Source organism: Lissotriton vulgaris, chromosome 6 (assembly GCF_964263255.1).
Source record: "Lissotriton vulgaris chromosome 6, aLisVul1.2, whole genome shotgun sequence".
Taxonomy (NCBI): Eukaryota; Metazoa; Chordata; class Amphibia; order Caudata; family Salamandridae; genus Lissotriton; species Lissotriton vulgaris.
In genome coordinates, this window is record NC_141694.1 from 1841835284 (window position 1) to 1841849111 (window position 13828).

At 48.9% G+C, this 13828-nt stretch overlaps 1 protein-coding gene across 1 annotated transcript in view; it reads right to left on the bottom strand.

The window, feature by feature from the left end:
* The window catches only part of LOC147709613 (cGMP-dependent protein kinase 2-like), a 289096-nt gene extending 276289 nt beyond the window's left edge, over positions 1 to 12807 (bottom strand). The window contains exon 1 of the mRNA XM_086928129.1: positions 12713 to 12807. The gene's annotated coding sequence lies outside the window, so the exon portion shown is untranslated. The remainder of the gene's footprint in view (positions 1 to 12712) is intronic.
* Between the last annotated feature and the right edge of the window lie 1021 nt (positions 12808 to 13828).

Sequence of the window (13828 nt, forward strand, 5' to 3'; positions counted from 1 at the left end):
ATTTTTAGTTGTTTTCCATGAGGGATAGAGGAGGAAGAAGTGACGTTAAGGGAATTGTAGAAGCTGGTGGACCAAGAGGGGGTGTCGTGAGAGAAGAATATTAAATCGGTTTTGAGCCTCCCAAAGCGACCATTGTAAAATTGACCAAGAGGGAATCCGGGAAACGTTCAATAGTGTTATGCTTCTATCGTTTTATTGCAGCTTTAGTCTGGTTGGGAGGATAATTGATTTTGTAGCAATTAATTCCAGCCTTAACTCGAGTGGTGGCCATGTTGGGAAAGTGAGGCAGAGGAGGGTGGGTGGGATATGAGAAGGGTGTTACTGGGAAAGCGGTGGTGAGGAGAAGTAAAAGGGCATAAAGGGGGCACATATTCCAGACATTGGGTGAAGATATGAGAACTAATGTGCCGTCCGGGAAGTGAGGTGGGAATTTGTTGGGCCCTTCATCTAGGTATACATGAATCCACCAGGCACTAGATAATATTTACAAGGGAATTGTTTACGTATGATAAGACCAACTTGACCACTTTCAGAACCTTCACAAAGCAAATATAGTTGAAGTAGAACAGAATATAAACGAACACCCAGTGACCATTGGTGAACACTGTACTTAACACCAGCCTGTTAACAGAACCACATTCGGCACCAACCGCATTGTACGCCCATGATCTCAACAGACTACTATTGGACCCTAGGCTCCTGAGAATCACTAACATTAGGGGCAAATAGCATAGGGTGGAGCAAAATCTGACTAGCAAAATCTAAATATGCACAACAACCTCGTCATCTTAGGACCACCTGTAGAGGTACTCAGAACAGTGTGCGGAAATCATATTACATGAAACATTTCCTAGCACCACATATACGTATAAGGGCCTGGCACCCTACAAACCTCGCAGTCTCCCTGGCCAACTGGCCCTGAATCCATAGTGTCAATGGAGCTGCCAATGCAGCGGGAGTCCTAACTCAGTCAGAACTGTCCCCACGGATAAAGTTGCCTAAACTGTGCAGCTGGCACTACTTGCTGCGCAGCTGTAACTTAAGTATTTCATGAGCGCCTCTTCCAGTGACCTGAGGGTAGGCATCCTTCCACTGACCTGAGGGTAGGCACTCTTCAACTGACCTTAGGGAGGGCACACTTTTACTGGCCTGAGGGCAGGCGCTTTCCACAGACCTGAGAGTGGGCACCCTTCCATTAACCTGAGGGTAGACACCCTTCCACTGACCTGAGAGTGGGCACCCTTCCATTAACCTCAGGGTAGGCATCCTTCCACAGACCTGAGGGTAGGCACACTTCCACTGACCTGAGGGTAAGTGCCCTCATACTGACCTGAGAGTGGGCACCCTTCCACTGACCTGAGGGCAGGCGCCTTCAACTGACCCGAGGGCAGGCATCCTTCCACTGCCTTGAGGGAAGGTACCCTTGCACTGACCTGAGAGTAGGCACACTTCCACTGACCTGAGGGTAAGTGCCCTCATACTGACCTGAGAGTGGGCACCCTTCCACTGACCTGAGGGTAGGCACTCTTCCACTGACCTGAGGGTAAGTGCCCTCATACTGACCTGAGAGTGGGCACCCTTCCACTGACCTGAGGGCAGGCGCCTTCAACTGACCCGAGGGCAGGCATCCTTCCACTGCCTTGAGGGAAGGTACCCTTGCACTGACCTGAGAGTAGGCACACTTCCACTGACCTGAGGGTAAGTGCCCTCATACTGACCTGAGAGTGGGCACCCTTCCACTGACCTGAGGGTAGGCACTCTTCCACTGACCTGAGGGTAGGCATCCTTCCACTGACCTGAGGGAAGGCGCCCTTCCACTGACCTGAGGGTAAGTGCCCTCATACTGACCTGAGAGTGGGCACCCTTCCACTGACCTGAGGGTAGGCACTCTTCCACTGACCTGAGGGTAGGCATCCTTCCACTGACCTGAGGGAAGGCGCCCTTCCACTGACCTGAGGGTAAGTGCCCTCATACTGACCTGAGAGTGGGCACCCTTCCACTGACCTGAGGGTAGGCACTCTTCCACTGACCTGAGGGTAGGCATCCTTCCACTGACCTGAGGGAAGGCGCCCTTCCACTGACCTGAGGGTAAGTGCCCTCATACTGACCTGAGAGTGGGCACCCTTCCACTGACCTGAGGGTAGGCAGTCTTCCACTGACCTGAGGGTAGGCATCCTTCCACTGACCTGAGGGAAGGCGCCCTTCCACTGACCTGAGGGTAAGTGCCCTCATACTGACCTGAGAGTGGGCACCCTTCCACTGACCTGAGGGTAGGCACTCTTCCACTGACCTGAGGGTAGGCATCCTTCCACTGACCTGAGGGAAGGCGCCCTTCCACTGACCTGAGGGTAAGTGCCCTCATACTGACCTGAGAGAAGGTGCCCTTACACTGACCTGAGGGTAGGCATACTTCCACTGACCTGAGAGTGGGCACCCTTCCACTGACCTGAGGGTAGGCACTCTTCCACTGACCTGAGGGTAGGCATCCTTCCACTGACCTGAGGGAAGGCGCCCTTCCACTGACCTGAGGGTAAGTGCCCTCATACTGACCTGAGAGAAGGTGCCCTTACACTGACCTGAGGGTAGGCATACTTCCACTGACCTGAGGGTAGGCATCCTTTCACTGACCTGAGGGAAGGCACCCTTGGACTGACCTGAGGGTAGGCGCCCTTCCACTGAACTGAGGGTAGGCACCCCTACACTGACCTGAGGGTAGACACCCTTCCACTGACCTGAAGGTAGGCGCCCTTCCACTGACCTGAAGGTTAGTGCCTTCATACTTACCTGAGAGAAGGTACCCTTGCACTGACCTGAGGGTAGGCGCCCTTTCACTGACCTGGGGGTAGGCTCCCTTCCACTGACCTGAGGGTAGGCACCCTTCCACTGACCTGAGGGTAGGCACCCTTCCACTGACCTGAGGGTAGGCACCCTTCCACTGACCTGAGGGTAGGCACCCTTCCACTGACCTGAGGTTAGGCATGCTTCCACTGACCTAAGGGTAGACACCCTTCCACTGACCTGAGGGTAGGCATCCTTCCACTGACCTGAGGGTAGACACCCTTTCACTGACCTGAGGTTAGGCATGCTTCCACTGACCTAAGGGTAGACACCCTTCCACTGACCTGAGGGTAGGCATCCTTCCACTGACCTGAGGGTAGACACCCTTTCACTGACCTGAGGTTAGGCATGCTTCCACTGACCTAAGGGTAGAAAGCCAGTTAATCACTATCACTGTAACTGACAGACAGACATTCCATGCCACATTAACTGACGGGCAGACAGTCCATGCTCCAATAACGAACAAGAACAAGCAGATATTATGTGCCACTCTAACTGACAACTGGGCATTCTGTTCCATACTAACTGACAGGCAGACATTCTATACCACAGTAAGTGTCAGACAGGCATTCTGCATCATATTAACTAACAGAGAAGTTGTAACTAGCCACAGAGCTAACAGTTAGGTTATGTGTATCACCGTAACTGACAGGCAAGCATTTGTCCATGGTACATTAACTCACAGGCAGGCATTGTGTATAACAGTAATTGCAGGCAAGCATTCTTCTGAGGCAAAAAAAGATAGGCAGGTATTCTGTTACACAGTAGCAGAAAGCCTGTCAATCAGTATCGCTGTAACTGACAGGCAGAAATTCCGTGGCACATTAACTGACAGGCAGACTTTCTGTGCCACATTAACTGACATATTTACAACAAGGGGTGGTGAGGGACAGAGTCTCTGAATTAAACAGAAAGCTCTCACCCAGTCAAAAGATCAGGGCTAGATCCAACACCGTTTTTTAGCTCACTGCACCATCCCAGTTTCAGAACCTGGCTGTATGCAAATTAGTCTGTTCCTGTCCCAGTGCATGATGGGAACAGGGCAAACCAAACTACAAAAGCCAATTCTTACACTGGGAAGGAAACAAGCTCCCGGGGACCGGTTTCTGGCATTACAGCTGTCTTCGGCCCGGTTTGCTTGAATCCTGATGGTGCAATGAGCAAGGGTCTCACATCTGAGAATACCCTTCCACGCTTAGGGTGGACAAAAATATTTACAACAAGGGGTGGTGAGGGACAGAGTCTCTGAATTAAACAGAAAGCTCTCACCCAGTCAAAAGATCAGGGCTAGATCCAACACCGTTTTTTAGCTCACTGCACCATCCCAGTTTCAGAACCTGGCTGTATGCAAATTAGTCTGTTCCTGTCCCAGTGCATGATGGGAACAGGGCAAACCAAACTACAAAAGCCAATTCTTACACTGGGAAGGAAACAAGCTTCCGGGGACCGGTTTCTGGCATTACAGCCGTCTTTGGCCCGGTTTGCTTGAATCCTGATGGTGCAATGAGCAAGGGTCTCACATCTGAGAATACCCTTCCACGCTTAGGGTGGACAAAAATATTTACAACAAGGGGTGGTGAGGGACAGAGTCTCTGAATTAAACAGAAAGCTCTCACCCAGTCAAAAGATCAGGGCTAGATCCAACACCGTTTTTTAGCTCACTGCACCATCCCAGTTTCAGAACCTGGCTGTATGCAAATTAGTCTGTTCCTGTCCCAGTGCATGATGGGAACAGGGCAAACCAAACTACAAAAGCCAATTCTTACACTGGGAAGGAAACAACCTCCCGGGGACCGGTTTCTGGCATTACAGCCGTCTTCGGCCCGGTTTGCTTGAATCCTGATGGTGCAATGAGCAAGGGTCTCACATCTGAGAATACCCTTCCACGCTTAGGGTGGACAAAAATATTTACAACAAGGGGTGGTGAGGTTCTGAGCTGGGATGGGGCAGTGAGATAAATAACGGTGATGGATCAAGCCCTGATCTTTGGACTGGGTAAGAGTGGTCTGTTTAACTCAGACACTCTGTTCATCACCACCCCCTTTTTGTAAATCGTTTTTGGCCACTATAGGTGTGGCAGGGTATACTCAGACATGAGTCCCTTTCTCACTGCTCCATCAGGATTCAAGCAAGCCGGTGCCGAAGAAGGCTGAAATGCCAGAAACCGGTCCCCGGTAGCTTGTCTCCTTTCTGGTGAAGAATTGGCTTGGTAGTTTAGTCTGCCCTGTTCCCATGATGCACTGGGCCAGGGACAGACTGATTTGCATATAGCCAGGTTCTGAGCTGGGATGGGGCAGTGAGATAAATAACGGTGATGGATCAAGCCCTGATCTTTGGACTGGGTAAGAGTGGTCTGTTTAACTCAGACACTCTGTTCATCACCACCCCCTTTTTGTAAATCGTTTTTGGCCACTATAGGTGTGGCAGGGTATACTCAGACATGAGTCCCTTTCTCACTGCTCCATCAGGATTCAAGCAAGCCGGGCCGAAGAAGGCTGAAATGCCAGAAACCGGTCCCCGGTAGCTTGTCTCCTTTCTGGTGAAGAATTGGCTTGGTAGTTTAGTCTGCCCTGTTCCCATGATGCACTGGGCCAGGGACAGACTGATTTGCATATAGCCAGGTTCTGAGCTGGGATGGGGCAGTGAGATAAATAACGGTGATGGATCAAGCCCTGATCTTTGGACTGGGTAAGAGTGGTCTGTTTAACTCAGACACTCTGTTCATCACCACCCCCTTTTTGTAAATCGTTTTTGGCCACTATAGGTGTGGCAGGGTATACTCAGACATGAGTCCCTTTCTCACTGCTCCATCAGGATTCAAGCAAGCCGGTGCCGAAGAAGGCTGAAATGCCAGAAACCGGTCCCCGGTAGCTTGTCTCCTTTCTGGTGAAGAATTGGCTTGGTAGTTTAGTCTGCCCTGTTCCCATGATGCACTGGGCCAGGGACAGACTGATTTGCATATAGCCAGGTTCTGAGCTGGGATGGGGCAGTGAGATAAATAACGGTGATGGATCAAGCCCTGATCTTTGGACTGGGTAAGAGTGGTCTGTTTAACTCAGACACTCTGTTCATCACCACCCCCTTTTTGTAAATCGTTTTTGGCCACTATAGGTGTGGCAGGGTATACTCAGACATGAGTCCCTTTCTCACTGCTCCATCAGTTTTCAAGCAAGCCGGGCCGAAGAAGGCTGAAATGCCAGAAACCGGTCCCCAGTAGCTTGTCTCCTTTCTGGTGAAGAATTGGCTTGGTAGTTTAGTCTGCCCTGTTCCCATGATGCACTGGGCCAGGGACAGACTGATTTGCATATAGCCAGGTTCTGAGCTGGGATGGGGCAGTGAGATAAATAACGGTGATGGATCAAGCCCTGATCTTTGGACTGGGTAAGAGTGGTCTGTTTAACTCAGACACTCTGTTCATCACCACCCCCTTTTTGTAAATCGTTTTTGGCCACTATAGGTGTGGCAGGGTATACTCAGACATGAGTCCCTTTCTCACTGCTCCATCAAGATTCAAGCAAGCCGGGCCGAAGAAGGCTGAAATGCCAGAAACCGGTCCCCGGTAGCTTGTCTCCTTTCTGGTGAAGAATTGGCTTGGTAGTTTAGTCTGCCCTGTTCCCATGATGCACTGGGCCAGGGACAGACTGATTTGCATATAGCCAGGTTCTGAGCTGGGATGGGGCAGTGAGATAAATAACGGTGATGGATCAAGCCCTGATCTTTGGACTGGGTAAGAGTGGTCTGTTTAACTCAGACACTCTGTTCATCACCACCCCCTTTTTGTAAATCGTCTTTGGCCACTATAGGTGTGGCAGGGTATACTCAGACATGAGTCCCTTTCTCACTGCTCCATCAGGATTCAAGCCAGCCGGGCCGAAGAAGGCTGAAATGCCAGAAACCGGTCCCCGGTAGCTTGTCTCCTTTCTGGTGAAGAATTGGCTTGGTAGTTTAGTCTGCCCTGTTCCCATGATGCACTGGGCCAGGGACAGACTGATTTGCATATAGCCAGGTTCTGAGCTGGGATGGGGCAGTGAGATAAATAACGGTGATGGATCAAGCCCTGATCTTTGGACTGGGTAAGAGTGGTCTGTTTAACTCAGACACTCTGTTCATCACCACCCCCTTTTTGTAAATCGTTTTTGGCCACTATAGGTGTGGCAGGGTATACTCAGACATGAGTCCCTTTCTCACTGCTCCATCAGGATTCAAGCAAGCCGGTGCCGAAGAAGGCTGAAACGCCAGAAACCGGTCCCCGGTAGCTTGTCTCCTTTCTGGTGAAGAATTGGCTTGGTAGTTTAGTCTGCCTTGTTCCCATGATGCACTGGGCCAGGGACAGACTGATTTGCATACAGCCAGGTTCTGAGCTGGGATGGGGCAGTGAGATAAATAACGGTGATGGATCAAGCCCTGATCTTTGGACTGGGTAAGAGTGGTCTGTTTAACTCAGACACTCTGTTCATCACCACCCCCTTTTTGTAAAACATTAACTGACAGGCAGACATTCTGTGCCACATTAACTGACAGGCAGACATTATGTGCCATTCTAACTGACAACTGGGCATTCTATAACACAGGAACTGACAGGCAGGCATTCTATGCCACATTAACTGACAAGCAGATATTCCGGGTCACATTAACTAACAAGCAGACATTCCATGCCACATTAACTAACAGGCAGGCATTCCGTGCCACATTAACTGACAGGCAGACATTCTGTGCCACATTAACTGACAGGCAGACATTATGTGCCATTCTAACTGACAACTGGGCATTCTATAACACAGGAACTGACAGGCAGGCATTCTATGCCACATTAACTGACAAGCAGATATTCCGGGTCACATTAACTAAGAAGCAGACATTCCATGTCACATTAACTAACAAGCAGACATTCCGTGTCACATTAACTGACAGGCAGACATTCGCTGCCATTCTAACTGACAACTGGGCATTCTATAACACAGGAACTGACAGGCAGGCATTCTATGCCACAGTTACAGACAGGCAGACATTCCATGCCACATTAACTGACAGGCAGACATTCCGTGCCACATTAACTGACAAGCAGACATTCCGTGTCACATTAACTAACAAGCAGACATTCCATGTCACATTAACTAACAAGCAGACATTCCGTGCCACATTAACTGACAGGCAGACATTCTGTGCCACATTAACTGACAGGCAGACATTCCATGCCACATTAACTGACAGGCAGACATTCCGTGCCACATTAACTGACAAGCAGACATTCCGTGTCACATTAACTAACAAGCAGACATTCCATGCCACATAAACTAACAAGCAGACATTCCGTGCCACATTAACTGACAGGCAGACATTCCATGCCACATTAACTGACAGGCAGACATTCCATGCCACATTAACTGACAGGCAGACTTTCCGTGCCACATTAATTGTCAGGCAGACATTCTGTGTCACATTAACTAACAGGCAGATATTCTGTGCCACTCTAACTGACAACTGGGCATTCTGTAACACAGTAACTGACAGGCAGGCATTCTATGCCACAGTTACAGACAGGCAGACATTCCATGCCACATTAACTGACAGGCAGACTTTCCGTGCCACATTAATTGTCAGGCAGACATTCTGTGTCACATTAACTAACAGGCAGATATTCTGTGCCACTCTAACTGACAACTGGGCATTCTGTAACACAGTAACTGACAGGCAGGCATTCCATGCCACAGTTACAGAGAGGCAGACATTCCATGCCACATTAACTGACAGGCAGACTTTCCGTGCCACATTAACTAACAAGCAGACATTCCATGTCATATTAACTGACAGGCAGACATTCTGTGCCACATTAACTGACAGGCAGACAAATGTGCCACTCTAACTGACAACTGGGCATTCTGTAACACAGTAACTGACAGGCAGATATTCCGTGCCACATTAACTGACAGGCAGACATTCCATGCCACATTACCTGACAGGCAGACTTTCCGTGCCACATTAACTGTCAGGCAGACATTCTGTGTCACATTAACTAACAGGCAGATATTCTGTGCCACATTAACTGACAGGCAGACATTCTGTGCCATTCTAACTGACAACTGGGCATTCTGTAACACAGTATGTGGCAGGCCAGCATTCTTCTGTATCGGAGTAGCTGACAGGCAGTCATTCTGTTAACTGACAGACAGACTGACAGGCACTCAGTAACACAGTACTAACTAACTGACAGACAGTTCTTCTGTGCCACAGTATATGCCACAGTATACTTTACAGGCAGGCATTCTACATAGAGTGAGTGACAGACATGCATTGTGTGCCACAATAACAAACAAGCAGGAACTCGTCAGCACAGTAATTGACACACAAGCTTCCTGTGGCACAGTGGCATAGGACAGGCATGACAAGCGTCATAGGCGGAGGCACAGCAAGTGTCAACCTTCTGTCGCAGTGACTGTTTGACTTCTGCAAGCCCAATTGTGATGAATAAGTTCATGTGCATAGTTACGTGAGTTATGAGACATAGCTTCAGTGGGGGGATTTGGGGTGTGGAACCCCCCCCCAACCCCAAAATAAATACATTCTTGGCATGGAAGTTGGGTCTGGTGGCCCTGAGTCGGGTCTGCCATCTCTGTGTTGGTTGTTTCTCCTCATGAGCCAAGAATGAAAGACAAAACAGGGACCTTTGATGTAAACGTGAGAGATACCCATCGGGTGACAGAACTTCCAGATAAACTGGAATCAATACCGCTTCTTTGTTTATCCAAATTGTGTGATCCTAGGCAAAAAATGCATTTCACAGAGCCTCCTTTTTCTTTAGTACTACACATGAGCCTGCTTTTAATGACTTGAATGCAGGATGTGCCCTGTACAAGCTCCTGTTATGTTTAATTGAATAGACTGTAATGTGGCTCCATCTGTAATATGCATCTAGTCCATGTTTAGGGTTTACATGACTACCGACCTGCCTCTTAGTTCACTAATGTCATTGTTGTTAAGGGCGAGCCATGAATGTTTCTAAATATTATCACTTTTGTTTCAACGCAGTGATATAATCTGATGTTCTAAGGTGAAACACTTCTGCATGTTAAAGAAATACACCTTTTTACATTTTAAAGAGATTGTATGGCATTTTTACATGATGTTTGTTGCACAATATACATGACAAACATTTTAATGAATCGGCTATGTACGTACTCTTGGAACCAAGTCAGACCCATGGCTCAGCTCTGGCTCGGCTCACCCTATTAATCTGCCCAGGCACCCACCTCTTTTGAGACTCGAGCTTAGGACATTGAAGCATCGAGTCCTGCCCATGTGCACCAATTGGGCAACCCTACTATCAAGGCTTCTTGTAGAAGAAACTAGGAAGAATGCGTGCCATGAAAATACATTTAAAATAAGTGATCCCAGGGCAAGGACTTCAGGCCATTTTGTTATATGTTACCATAATCATGAGTGCCCAGCAGTGCTTAATTTGTAAATAAAATGCCAGGGCCCTTCACGAAAGGACACTGCAGCCGGCATCACCCATTGCCTCTGCCACCACTGCCAGTGACAGAACCAACATAGCACCTAACCATCGCACTCCCACAAGTGTGACAATTGAGACTACTTCAGGCCACATCCAGCTATAATAATGGCACGAGAGACTGGTATTATTAATTTTCAATGTATATTGACTTAATAAACAAGGTTGTTGTGCTCAACTCTCAATTTTAAAAAGACAAAGCTACCATGTGGTGGACTGTCGCTAGAGCAGGTGTGACAATTAAGTGCAGGTGCCGAGCAGTGGAAACCACCAGCACAAATTAAGCACTGGCCCAGGGAGAACTACCAGTCCCATGTGGGATGGGCTGTAGCATAGCTTCAGCTGGTGTTTTGGGGGTGCGACACACCCTCACATGCATTCATGGTTTGGTAGTTGAGTCTGCGGGACTCTTGATCGGGTCTGCTATGTCTGCGTCAATTTTTCTTGTTGTCCTCATTTCACTAAGAGGTTTTAACCTGTTCATTTTTTGGATCAGTGACCTGTTTTCCCAAAAAGTAGTACATCTGCGCCACAGTAGTACTTCTTGGATGGGTGCAAATTTACTACTCTTTGGAATTTACAAACATTGGCTGTAATAGACTTAGAAAGCTGTGGCAATCTTAGGTTTCCAGGCATGCTGCTAGCAATAAAACACCCTAAAGGTGATGGAATGAATGCTTGAAAATACTATGACCACTGACAAGCTCTCGGGGAAGCCTTCCAATCCATTGTTTTTCACCCACTGTGCCACTCTAGATAGAGACACACCTCATGCAAATCAGTCCTGTCCTTGTTCCTCGTGGCAGCAGTCCATCCCAAACCTTGGTCATCCCCCCCCTCCACCCTGCAGTCCTGCTTTTTTAGTTGGGAAATTTGAGGTGTGCACCCACTCAACCTCCTTAACTGAGCTAAGCCCTTGCATACGATGAATGACCGGCCACCTCTGCTCGTTTTGTTCATCCCTCTTTACAGTTTCTTTTAAAATACCGTACTTTCTATATGAACGCAAATAAAGGCACCATCACCACCTCTCTCATGCTTGAGGTCACTCGACAGAGGTTTCTAGTCTGATGACCATTGCTGAACTGTTGGGCTATGGTCGGGACCTCCCTGATAAAGCATTGGACTAGCACCCTGAAGCAACCTAATTATGTACAGGGAGCTATATCATCGAATGTGAACATAACCTTGTCTTTTCATTGATTTTATTGGGGGTTCTCGCATAGCGCTTACACCACTTTGCAACCACTTCATTGCGCTCAAGGGGGAGGAGGGGTTTGTGCCAGAACATTCAGTAGAAAACATCACAAAGACATTGTTATCGGGGAACAGCGTTTACAACGCAACTTTTGCAACAAAGTACCTTTACGACGCAACCATTACAACGCAAGTCATTACAACGACTTGCGCTGGGGGGCGCTCTAGGGTAGGGAATAGTTTTAATTTACTATCCAACACCTTCCCTACTATCCACGGGGACTGGAGTTGGAAAAGTAAATTAAACTATTCACTATCCAGTGCCCCCAAACGCAAGTCGTTGTAGCGACTTGCATTGTAAAAGTTGCGTCGTAAAGGCATGCGTTGTAAAAGCATGCGTTGTAACAACGTACATCCTTCTTATCACATTTGCTTGTTGTTCCTGCACCAGAATCCATGGCCTCCAAACCCCAGGTGAGACAGGCGTGACAACAGGCTGGTGAATGAAGTTTCACAAATGTACCTGCCTACCTAGAAAATGAGTTGGGCATTCTGCTTCCTTTGATTTGATTGATTTGACAGTTCCTTTCTCAGTAGGTAATTAGCCTCCACTTATAAAAATGTCTTTAAATTAGGCAAACATCATGAAACACTGCCCAGCATCATTGTTTCCCTTTGTTTAATCAGCATTCTCCACTGAATGGTAAACAAAACCCGAACCTTCTGGTTTCCAAAGGTGGTCTAAGGGCAGCTGAACCCTGCAGAGAGCAGCTGCACGACCCTTAACATCTGCAAACAGATCCTGCCCCCCAGGCAAGGAAGAGCAGGGTTTACACTTCAAGCCAGCGGACTGACTGACTTAAACGAATATCTTTTCATTTAATTTTTTATATTTAACTTACTGTTTCTTTGATAAACATTGTCCTACTTGAAAAAAAGGTATATGACATTATTAAAAAAGCACGTTAAAACAGGCCTGGCTCTAAACACCCCCATCTTTCCCCGACTCTTTGCTCTGCCTTTACTAATGATTGGTAATTTGAATTTTATAAAATGACACACGCCTCGTCCCCCCCCCACCCCCCCCCCCCGTCCCCCTCTTTGTGTCGCAGAGGTGCCCACCAGCCTGTATGAAAGGATGAGCATGTGACGTATGTAAAGGCCTACCTCACTTCAGCCTTGTGCTCTCCTCGTCCAGCGCCGAGAAGACTTCTTTCGGAGAAGAGGCGCTGGTCCTCTGAGCACCCGGGCTGCATCAAAGTGACGGCCGCATCTCAGGGGGAAAACCACATCCATCCGCCCAGTCATTTATTAACTACGTGAGTCACTGGGAGCCGTAGGGCCCTGCCGGGAGCCTGGCGAGGGCAGGATATGCCACCGGCCGGTGGCGACTTCCGGGTTCACTGTCAGCTGTTCTCGCGACTGGTCTGGGGATCAGAGAGGATTGGCATTGCCAGGGGTCAGAGAGGGTTGGCACTGCCAGGGGTCAGAGAGGGTTGGCACTGCCAGGGGTCAGAGGGGGTTGGCACTGCCAGGGGTCAGAGAGGGTTGGCACTGCCAGGGGTCAGAGAGGGCTGGCACTGGCAGGGATCAGAGACAGTTGGCACTGCCAGGGATCAGAGTGGGTTGGCACTGCCAGGGATCAGAGTGGGTTGGCACTGCCAGGGATCAGAGAGGGTTGGCACTGCCAGGGGTCAGAGGGGGTTGGCACTGCCAGGGATCAGAGAGGGTTGGCACTGCCAGGGGTCAGAGAGGGTTGGCACTGCCAGCACTTCTTCAGTTTCAGAGGAAGTCCCCAGAACGTGCACTTGTCCAATAGGTATAATTGGTGCTTTTGTCACAGCGCCAGGGGCCCTGATCAATGCAAGGGAAATACCACCCCATCGTCTGGCTCAGGAGCCAAAAAAACTGATACACCTGGCGGCTGAAAGCCCCTCGTCCCTGGTGTCACTGCTCCTGCTGGACTATTGATAGGTAGAACAGACTGACATCAGCACTTCTCAGCATCGCCCACAGTGTTGATAGGACCTCCCCTAGGCAGGCTCCTAGGGAGGAAAAAGCCCAGTGAAGAAATACTACACTACTCTGAATAGATGAGTAAAGGTACTCCCTGGAAAGAAGTCACGCCGTAGAACAAGAGTAATAGCATGGCCAGGCAGGTTCGATGACCAGACCCAGGGAGTGAAAGCTCTGTGTAGAAACGCTGCATCTCTTCCGTTAGGCAGAGGCCTTAGAGTGCCTTTACTGAGGGAAGGGTGCTCTTTTCAGAAAATCATTTTCTTT